Below are 11,603 nucleotides of genomic sequence, written 5' to 3' on the forward strand. Positions count from 1 at the left end.
GACTCTGATAGCAAGGGACCCTATGAGTCGGCTGTGGAAGATGTGGAGGACCCTGGACAGGGTTCAGACTCCCAGCAGGGATCAGAGAGGCTGGTTGGCCACCAGGAGGCGCCTGAGGCATGGAGCAGTGGTGAAAGCCAAAGGGAGTTGGTCCCTGATGTCAGGCCCTGGAGCAGTGGGGAGAAGCTAAGGATGTTGGTCCCGGATGCCAGGCAAAGATGGGCAGATAAGCGCCAACAGAAACTATGGTATAGAAGATAATTGGGGCCAGGTGGTTGTGATTAGGCTCCTCCCAAGAGAGTAAATAAGAAGAGACTTTGGGAGGAGGCTTTTTGCAGGACTCAACTATTATACTAAAGCTGGAGAAGCTCTTGTGTGTATTTCTTATCTGTGGAAGTCTGGGTTGCTGCCAAAGTCTTGTTGGTGTGTTAATTTACTGTGAATAAATTGTCTAGTAGTAATGTTGTGTCAGTGTGACTCACTGTACGGAGTGGGGTCAGAACACAAAAGTATTCATAATGTGGATAAAATGGGCAAGAAGAAGTTGTTCAGCTATCTTCCAATTAAATTGAATCTTGGAAGAATCAGAACAGACAAATATATACACAATTAAATTTTGGAATTTGCTACAAGATGAGTTGCTGGCTACCAGCTCTATGGATTTCAATAAAGGGTTAGATGAATTCATGGGCAACAAGGGGGTTAATGACTACCAGTCTTGATGGCAGTGAGATTGCTCTGAACGCTATCTGCTGGGAACCTAATGGGTTTCCTTGTGCAGTTCATTGGCCACTGTAAGACAGACTGCTGAATTAGATGGGCCAGGGATCTGATCAGTGGTGGGATTCAAATAATTTAACAACTGGTTCTCTGCCCTAATGACCAGCTGGGTAGGCGGGGCTCAGTGGTCATGTGACTGGGTGGGCATGGCCAACTCAACATCACTCACGTCGATGGGCGCTTCATCTTAGCTGTTAGAATGTAATAAGGGTTAACCGGAAAGGCAGTTTCTGTAAGCAATAAAAATTAGTCTAGAAACAATACCAGAATGTTTCCTTCCTGCCTTCCTTACAGGATTAGCCTTGTAAAGTGCAAAAAAACAAAATAAAATTTCTTCCAACAACCAGTTCTCTGAACTGCTTAGAAAGTTAACAACCGGTTCTCCCGAATAGGTGCGAACTGGCTGAATCCCACCACTGGATCTGATCTAGCAAGGCACAGCTTTTATTCTTGTGTTCTTAGTCATCTTTTCTGCAGGCTAAACATTCTACTCCCCGTTTATTGAAGATAGATAGATAGATAGATAGATAGATAGATAGATAGATAGATAGATAGATATTTTATTTGTATGCCGTCCTTTTCCCTGGGGGGACTCAGGGCGGCTCACAGTTCAGGGGGAGGGAGGACAAACCATGTTAAACACATAAAACAATACATCGTTAAAAGCACAACATTCATACAATTCGGGTGGGGTCAATATCTTTAACCCCAGGCCTGTCGGGACAGCCAGGTTTTAAGGGCTGTGCGGAAGGTCTGGAGGGTGGTGAGGGTACGAATCTCCACGGGGAGTTCGTTCCATAGGGTCGGAGCTGCCACCGAGAAGGCTCTCCTCCGCGTGGTTGCCAGTCGACATTGACCGGCTGATGGAAGTCGGAGGAGGCCTAATCTATGTGATCTAATTGGTCGAGTGGAGGTAATTGCCAGTAGGCGGTCTCTCAAGTACCCAGATCCAATACCATGCAGGGCTTTGTAGGTGATAAGTAGCACCTTGAAGCGTACCCGGAGATCGACAGGTAGCCAGTGCAGCTCGTGGAGGATAGGTGTTGTGTGGGTGAAACGAGGTGCACCCACGATCGCTCGCGCGGCCGCATTCTGGACTAGCTGAAGTCGCCAAATACTCTTCAAGGGCAGCCCCATGTAGAGCACATTGCAGTACTCCAGCCTAGAGGTCACAAGGGCACGAGTGACTGTTGTGAGAGCCTCCCGGTTCAGGTAGGGCCGCAACTGGTGCACCAGGCGAACCTGGGCAAATGCCCTCCTGGTCACAGCTGACAAATGGTGTTCAAAAGTCAGCTGTGGGTCCAGGAGGACTCCCAAGTTGCGGACCCTGTCTGAGGGGCATAGTATTTGACCCCCCAGCCTGAGAGATGGATCACTTGCCAAATTAGTGGGAGGGAAGCACAGCAGCCACTCGGTCTTATCTGGATTGAGCACAAGCTTGTTAACCCTCATCCAGAAGGGGAAAAAAAACCCAAACAAATCTAAAGCTTTGGCATGCAACAGTGGAAGAATGCAAGAAAGCAAAATGCAACCGTGGAAGAATTCAAGAAAGCAAAAGTCAGTCCCTACTCCTTCTTGTTCAGAAAAACACCGAATGCATAGATCATTTATATACAGTTCTTGAAAAGATGGATGTCACTGAATTACAATCATAAAAGGAGTGAGCAATGATTACATTTTCTGAAGCAAATTAATGCAGTTTGACAAGATTAGGATACCTTCTCCCTTCAGCAACAGAAATGCTAATATGAATAGAAATCTTTTCTTAGTCTTTGAATTTCTATGAAGGGAAGAGGATCCGGGAAGCAGTGTGTTTCTGTCATGGCTCTGTTTTTAGTTGCCCCTTAGACATCAGGTAATTACCACTGTAGGAGGCTTCTGGAAAGTGGCAATGTGTTGCTATCCCAATGAGATTTACAAAGGAATATACTATTTTGTTACAGTAGCAGAATTTTATCCAGTCTCCAACCTTCTCTTCTCAAAAAAGCTAGTTGAGCTAGAGTTTAAAAAGATAATGGAGGATACAGATTATCTAGTTCATTTCCTGTCAGTGTTGGTGGGGGTCAAAAGATCCATCCTGAGGTCCCTTAACATCTACATCAACCCTTTAGGACAGGTCATCTGTCAGCATGGAGTTATGTATCACTAGATTGAATAACTCTTTGTCCTGGGCCCAGGGTGGATAAAAATTGATGATTTTTTTAAAATAAAAAATCAGATTTTTAAATTTTTAAATTGGATTTTTAAATTTTTAAATTGGATTTTTAAATTTTTAAATTGGATTTTTAAATTTTTAAATTGGATTTTTAAAAATTTAAATTGGATTTTTAAAAATCAAATTTATTTTAATAGAATACTTTTGGGGAAAAATCTATCTACAGATAGTTTTCTATTTACATTAATAATTTAGTTTATTCAGCATGAAATGGAGCTTAGTTATGCAGCATGAGGCTGTATGTTCTGCAATATTTACATTTTTTTGGTAAACTCATTCAATGAATCCAAACTTTGCAGGCTGAGATAACGTGCACTGCATCGATGCATTCACACAATTTCACAGCAGAGATGACAATTGTTCTTTAAAAATTATGATTTAAATCGAGTTGATTTAAATCAAGCCTTTTTACTAGTGATTTTAAATCATGATTTAAATTGAATTGATTTCAATCAAATCCACCCCTGCCTGGGCCCACCAAGTGATGCCTTTCTGTGCTGGAAGCCATGAGGGTTAGAAGAGGGGAAAATATGCACCAACTCAACCGTGAGAAGACCAAGTCTGGGTTTTGGGGCCCCTGAAAGCCAATGCTTGTGTTTTTTTGAGCTATAAGTGGGTTTGCACCTCCCTCCTCAGACCTAGAAGCTAATTTGGGGATTTTCCTAGACTCATAGCTGCAGCTTGAAAAGCAGGGTCTGTGCATAACTTTGTCTTCTTACCAATCACACCTCTGGCCATCATTCTGTGATGTTGCATCCTGCAGCATCCAGTGGTCATCTGATCACAATTTGCACTTTGCCAATTTCCAGCAAAAAAAAAAAGCCCATTGAGGAAGCTGGATTTGCTTTATGTCTGCCTGATTCTCTTAATGGCTGCTGTAACAATTATGAAAAAATCAGATCTGACTCAGCTTCTGACTGCAACGACTTATGATGCAAGTTCTGGTGCCAATTGTACATAAATTGAGGATTAAGTACAGAAGGAAATAAATATAATGTAAGTTGTAAAATAAAGAGAGAGAGGGAAATATGTTATCAACTTTTTGTAAGAAGTAATTGTCATTCCTTTTTTGTGTGTGTGGCATAGAACAAAATATGCACGCATCATTACAGTGGAAACCCTTGTAAGTTGTCCTTGCTTGACTGGCTCCCATACTTAACAATTGTCCGCAGCATCTCCGAGGTTGTGTAATCAGGATTCGGAAACTTCACAATAGGTTGGCATTTACAAAGATTATCAGATACACAACTGATTTGAACCAAAGGGGTGTGTGTGTGTGTGTGTGTGTGTGTGTGTGTGTGTGTGTAATGAGCACATAGACATGCCTTCCTCACCATGTTCCTTTTTGGAAAACTATTTAAGAATTCCTAGTGAACATAATGTAACATTTTTCAGCAAGTATTTTTGTTGAAGATGATAAAGCAAATCAGGGGGGGGGTGGGGGGTGGGGGGAATCTATGCTCTACTCACATGATTTCACAAGACCTTATGAGTCACAAAAACCGACAAGAGACTTTTTCAAAGACTGGAAGACTTATATGGACTTTTTGCTAAAAGAAGAAAAGACTGAACTGATGATTTATGGATTTTGGGGTGGGCAACAAGGATTAAAGCAAGAGGGGAAGGAGTTAGGTGGCAATTGATAGAAGTATAGAAATCAAAATCCTATGTCTTCTTTTTTTTCACTTTTTCTCTTATTTTGCCTCTTATTTTTCTTGCCACCTTTTATACTTTCATTGTACCTTACAATTCTAGTACAAATATATTTTTAAAAAAGAAAAAGGGGAGTTTTTGTATCCTAAAATGCTCGTTTCCTTTTTTCATTTCCTTTTTCTCTTCTTAGATAAATATTACAAGGTAGAATACGGAAATCTCATGAAACAAGCAGGGCTCACTGGAAACATTGTGGTCTTAGTGCTACTGCTCAAAGCTGCAGCTAAAATATTTTCCTTGGTATTCTTTTTAAATTAGCACTCAGTAACTACTAACATCATCTCAATCTTTACCCCCTCCTGAAATACACTTTTTTCCTAAATATTTTTCTATGCCCACCCCCTTCTCCAGAATGGTGCCATTCTGGATACACAGGAATCCAGCATGAATATTATTAATATTCATACAAGGAATAACAGTGTGAATATCAGAGAGGGGGGGACAAGATAATGCTGCTCTGGGAAATACTCTAGCATAAAATTGAAAATGTTCCATTCCATTCTTTCTCCCCCTTTTTTGGGTGGGTGGGTAGAGGTTAAGGGCAAGATGGCTGCCATGCGAGAGCCCTTTTAGTGAGCTCCTTATCTTCCTATTATAGCTATTTTTATATGGTTGTAAAATTGTTCATTTTTATCTAATATTATCTATAGACTAGTAAAGTTAGTTTTCTTTTACTATGAGTAGTAATTTTAGGTTTTTAGATTTAGGCAGGGGTGAAATTCAGCAGGTTCTGACAGGTTCTGGAGAACCGGTAGCGGAAATTTTGAGTAGCTCAGAGAACCGGCAAATACTACCTCTGGCTGGCCCTAGAGTGGGGTGGGAATGGGGATTTTGCAGTATCCTTCCCCTGCCACGCCCACCAAGCCACGCCTACAGAACCGCAAAAAAATTGAATTTCACCACTGGATTTAGGCTTAGATAAGATTACATTTTAGACTACGAATTCTAGAACGTATCAGCTTCAAGCATTTGCTGATGAAGTGGGAGTATGTTTTAAAATCTTTTAAACCACTCAAGCATGCAGAAACAAAAGCTAACAGTAAAAGCAAAAAGGGTTTTAAAAAGAAATTTTAAAAGAAGGCATAAATTGGAAATACAGTCGGGAGGAAACCCTAAACACAACATGGCAGCAATGTTACCCAGATAATCAAACATAAAGGATTTATTTTAGATAATGCACACTATAAGTAAATCTTTTTTTTTTTTGCTCTTCCTTCCCGCATAACCTCAGTAAGTAAACCTGCTCCTTACTAGAGTGGGAGGAGGATGACTGTATTTCTCTGGAAAATGAGGCTCCATTAGAGGGGAGAACAAGGATAATACCATGAGCAATTTTGAAGGAGACTTGGATTTGGTTGCCAAGAATTGCCTCCTTACAGCACAAACAGTTATTGCTATATTTGACCTGCTCTTGGAAGCAAACAAAAAGATTGAAGAATTAAAGTCACCACTGGTTCAGTTCCAAGTGGGGAGGAAGACACTGAAAACATGGAGGCTATTTGAAAAGATGGTTTAATGGTGAATAGGACCACATGGTTTGAGGTCCTTGGCAGCTGAGCACATGGAAGACAGACACACAGAGAGATTTATACTCTCTCTTGGATTTTGAATTTGAGCTTATCCTATTGGTTGCAGTCATAGGAGAGGTTGTCTGTGTCCCAGGCTTGGTTGAATCTTGCTGGGTGATTCAATGAAGGGCAATTTCTTATTGTGGCTGAATGGCTTTGCCCTGAAGGATAATCCCATCATCTTGGAGCTGAGGTCTTTTGTTTTGTAGAAAAACTGGCATAAAATATCTGCTGGGGGCAGGGAGCTTTTGTTTCTGTTTCCTTTAAGATTTTTTATTTCTCTTTTAGGGGAAATATTCTGCCTTTTTAATATTTCCTAGAATATTTCATTCTTCTAAGAGAGGGGTGGGTGTTAACTTTCTACATTTCTTTGAACAGGTGCCAGACGAGTAATATTGAACACTCTTTTCTAAGTTTTACACTGTAGAGTATATTCTAATGAATTATCAAAGATTTCTTGGTTCCCCAGCAGACATGATTGCAAAAAAAAAATTGTTAGCCTTTGGACAGATTGTTCTTCCTTCGATGTTAGTCATTGTTTAAAAAAATATTTTAAAGAAAATATTCTATTCAGCCAATAGAGGTGTTTTATACCACCTAAATCCAGCCTCTGCTAAAGTCTGGGCAGAAAGCCAAGACAGCGCGGGAGGCTGACTTCAACCCTCAAAATTTTAAAATATTAATGGCTAGGCAAAGAAACCCTCTATTAGCTAGGATAGTACAAGATAAGGAGAATAAAAAAAAAGAACTCAGATCTTGTCAGGTGCTGCTTCATTTAATAATCAGGAAAGAAACCACTCAACTCCATTTGTTTGAAATTAAGTGTACTTTTACTAATTACAAACGAATAGTAGCAAAGCTAAGCTGAGTCTGGTTAATTAGGCGCGAAAGCAAAGAATATCATGTATAGGTCAATCCCCTCCCCTTGGCACCCCAGTCCATAGTCCAATTATAATTCACCCAACTGTCAGGTGGGAGATATCTTCAAAAAACATCATCAGGGTGGAATGCTGGACAGTTAACCTTGGCAGGAAACTCTCTCCACATTTTTTTTGGTATTTTTTTGGTATTTTATTAGGATTTATAGGCCGCCCTTTTCCCTGAGGGGACTCAGGGCGGCTTACAATCATTAGGGAGGGGGTGCAATTCAAAATAAACAATATGTGAACAAAATAAAGTAATAAAAACACAACTTGCATTCAACATTCAACACTCGGGTGGGGCAAATTAGAGGCTTATCCCCAGGCCTGTTGGGATAGCCAGGTCTTGAGGGCTGCGCGGAAGGCCTGGATGGTGGTGAGGGTGCGTATCTCGACGGGGAGATCATTCCACAGGGTCGGAGCTGCGACAGAAAAGGCTCTCCTCCGTGTAGTCGCCAGTCGACATTGACTGGCGGATGGGATTCGGAGGAGGCCCAGTCTGTGCGATCTTATCGGTCGGAGGGAGGTAATCGGCAGAAGGCGGTCTCTCAAGTACTCAGATCCACTACCATGAAGGGCTTTAAAGATGGTTGACAGCACCCTGAAGCGCACCCGGAGATCAACAGGTAGCCAGTGCAGCTTGCGGAGGATGGGTGTTATGTGGGCGAACCGTGGTGCGCCCACTATCACTCGCGCGGCCGCATTCTGAACTAACTGCAGTCGCCGGATGCACTTCAAGGGCAGCCCCATGTAGAGCACATTGCAGTATTCCAGCCTAGAGATCACAAGGGCTCGAGTGACTGTTGTGAGAGCCTCCCGATTCAGGTAGGGTCGTAACTGGCGGACCAGGCGAACCTGGGCAAATGCCCCCCTGGTCACAGCCGACAGATGATGGTCGAGAGTCAGCTGCGGATCCAGGAGGACTCCTAAGTTACGAACCCTATCTGAGGGGTATAAAATTTGACCCCCCAGCCTGATAGATGGAACATTAGCCAAATTGTTGGGAGGGAAACACAACAGCCATTCGGTCTTGTCCGGGTTGAGTACCAGTTTGTTAGCGCTCATCCAGTTCTTAACGGCCTGAAGACCCTGGTTCATCACGTCCACCGCTTCATTGAGTTGGCACGGGGCGGGCAGATACAATTGCGTATCGTCCGCATATTGATGGTATTTTATCCCGTGCCTCCGAATGATCTCGCCCAGCGGTTTCATGTATATGTTAAATAGTAGGGGGGATAAGACCGAACCCTGCAGCACCCCATATTTTAGGGGCCTCAGGGACGATCTCTGCCCCCCGACCAACACTGACTGCGACCTGTCCAAGAGGTAGGAGGAGAACCACTGCAAAACAGTGCCTCCCACCCCCACCTCCCGCAGTCGTCGCAGGATACCATGGTCGATGGTATCGAAAGCCGCCGAGAGGTCAAGGAGAACCAGGATGGACGCATGGCCTCCATCTCTGGCCCTTTAGAGATCATCGGTCAATGCGACCAAAGCGGTTTCTGTGCTGTAACCAGGTCTGAAGCCGGACTGGAAGGGGTCAAGGTAGCTAGCTTCCTCCAAGGCCCGTTGAAGCTGGAAGGCCACCACCTTCTCAACAACCTTCCCAACAAAGGGAAGGTTGGAGACAGGACGGTAGTTATTTAAAATGGCTGGATCCAAGGATGGTTTCTTCAGGAGGGGTCTCACCACCGCCGTTTTAAGTGCGGCGGGGAAGTGCCCCTCCCAAAGGGAGGCGGTTACGACCGCCTGGATCCAGCCACGTGTCACCTCACTGCTGTTGGCAACCAGCCAGGAGGGACACGGGTCCAGAATATTCATTGTCCACATGCACAATGAGATGGTCAGGACAGCGTCTAGAATATTCCTCCAGCACATGATTCCCCTCCCAAATACCATGCCCCCGCTCCCTGTTTCAAGGCATGGTTTGGTTGAGATCGGCATATGTGGAACTAATTGGGGTAGATTGTAGGGGTGATGCTGAAATATAATTTTATTTATCTATATATTAAATTATTGTATTTTATTCCAATTTCATTTTAAATTGGATTTTATTCCAATACCATTTTAAATGGTTTTTATTGGATTTTAGTAATAATTTGTGTTTGGAACTCTGCCCTTTGATGTAGCCTGGGCTAATCAATAAAGTAAACTCAAACCCTTCCCCCCCCCCCCACCAGGCCTTTTCTCCTTCCCCCAACAATCTTTGACTGTTTGCACAACCTGATTGACCCTGTCAATCATCCTCTTGAATAACAACCTAACTTTGTGCATCAAAGCACACAATTTATCAGTCCAGACAGATTGTGATTGGAGTCAGTGCCATACGCCACTGATTGGGAAGCACACATAACCACCTGCATGGTTATATTTTGTACCAGTTGAAGTACCTGGATGCTCCTCAAGGGCCTTACAGTAATTTATTTGAGATGACCAGGGCATGAGTGGCTGTAAGCAGAGACTCCTAGGCCAAGTACAGGCACAACTTGTGCACAACATGGAATTGCAGAAAGGAACTCTTGGCCACGGATGCCACCGTCTCTGAGCAGGAACCATGAATCCAGGGGAAGCCTCAGATTGTACATTTGGTCTGTCAGGGGCACTGCCACCACATCCAGAACCAAATATAGTAAATCCCTGTAACCAACAGCCTCCAAACCCAAAGGCACTTGGTCTTGATAGGGTTGAGCCTGTTGTTCTCTATACAGACCCCCATATCTTCCAGCCCCAGGACAGGTCTCCAATAGCATTGCTTAATTTGCCAAGGGTGGACATGCAAAGTTAGATATCATCACTATGATACCAAACCAGGATTTGTTGAATAAGCCATGATGCCTTCAGTAATACCATAAATTAGAGTTTACAAACCACAACACATTAAGCCCAAACCAAACAAGCCTTATCATGGCTTAATGCTATATTGTGGATTGGGCAAATAAGTGGACTTTCAAAATCATTTGGAATTAATCAAAGCTTCAGAGAATGTGCAGAGTATTTCCACATTCTGTAGTTTTGAAAAATAAAAGCGTGCCTGTGGTTGGCAGAAGACTGAGGAATCCTGCTTTAAATTGATGAAAGAAATGTCCTTCTGGGTTCAGCTCCAAGTGAGGAAGAAGACACTGGAGACATGGAGGCTGCTTGGAAAGATGGTTTATTGTTGGACAGGGCCACATGGCTTGAGCCCTGAACAGAAAAGGAGATCACATGCTTCAATGTTGGTGGAGAAGAGAGAAGGGGTGAAGGAGGGGCTTCCTAGGCTTTTTATACCGTATAGTCCCATCTCTGTTTCCTGTTCCTGTGTAAGAAATGTATTCTGATTGGTTGTCAGACTCCCATGGTGCCATGCAGCGGGCTACTCTCTAGGCTGTGTTTTTGAATCCAAGTGTGGATGAGCTCTCAGATGCCATGTGCTCAGCTGAGTAAAGTTCCAATATTATCACGCCTTTCTGTAGCTGCTGCTGAAGTCTTTATTACCTAAAGTGGGCTAGCCTGACTAGTCTTAATGGGCCTATTGACAAAGTGGGGGTGGGCAGGAAGCTACAGGCAACTATTCTGTCTTTTAAAACATGCTTCTTTTCACATCCAGAGAAACATTCTGCCTTTTCAATATTTCCTAGGATATTTCATTTTTTTCTGGGAGAGGGCTGGATGATAACTTCCCACAAAACAAAAAAGACCAAACCTATCCATACATCTCGAAAAAGTTCTCAAATTCTCTTTCTTGGCAGTTCTCCTAGGGGTGAGGATTTGTTACTGCTCTTATTTGGCTTCATCTTTTAAAGAGTAAGTTAATCATAAAATGCACTGCTACATATCTTTTCCGTGCCAAAAAACCCCCCACCCCTAAGTTTCATCAGAGAAACACCGATCACAACCTCCCAGTTCTCTGGGTTTTATGCCAGCTGGAGGCTGTGGGTGGGCAGCATTTCAGCTAAGGCAACTGGGAAAGGCTCAACTGTTGGCCCTGAGCTCCGTGGAGGCTTTCTTCCAAGTTTACGCGTGTCAGGAATGCGCGAGCGTTTTCAATTGGAAGAGGAAGATTTCCTTGAATTCCGAGTGTCTTAACTCCTCAGCTGTCTTAAGACGCAAGATCAACAATGACTAAGGATCGGCTGAAAGCCTTCCTGGAATGAAAAATCCCCAACGACAAGCAAAGGGATGATTGCTTAACGACGAGCGATTGACGGCAGAAACTACAACAGCTACGTTCCCACAAAAAGATATCGCCCAAAGCAAAGCACATAAAGGGTCCCTTCTTGCACCCGCATTTCTAAGGTTCTTACGACCTACCAAGCCTGGCATCAAATAACAGAGGATGCATTCCCCAGACTCAGTAGAACTAAAACAAAAAACCGCGGCCCGCTTGGGGCGCATTCTGACGTGCTCACACCCTCTCCGTGTGTAATG

This window comes from Thamnophis sirtalis, unplaced genomic scaffold (assembly GCF_051295495.1).
Source record: "Thamnophis sirtalis isolate CommonGarterSnake01/CBP01778 unplaced genomic scaffold, rThaSir2_p1.2 scaffold_1, whole genome shotgun sequence".
NCBI classification, from domain to species: Eukaryota; Metazoa; Chordata; class Lepidosauria; order Squamata; family Natricidae; genus Thamnophis; species Thamnophis sirtalis.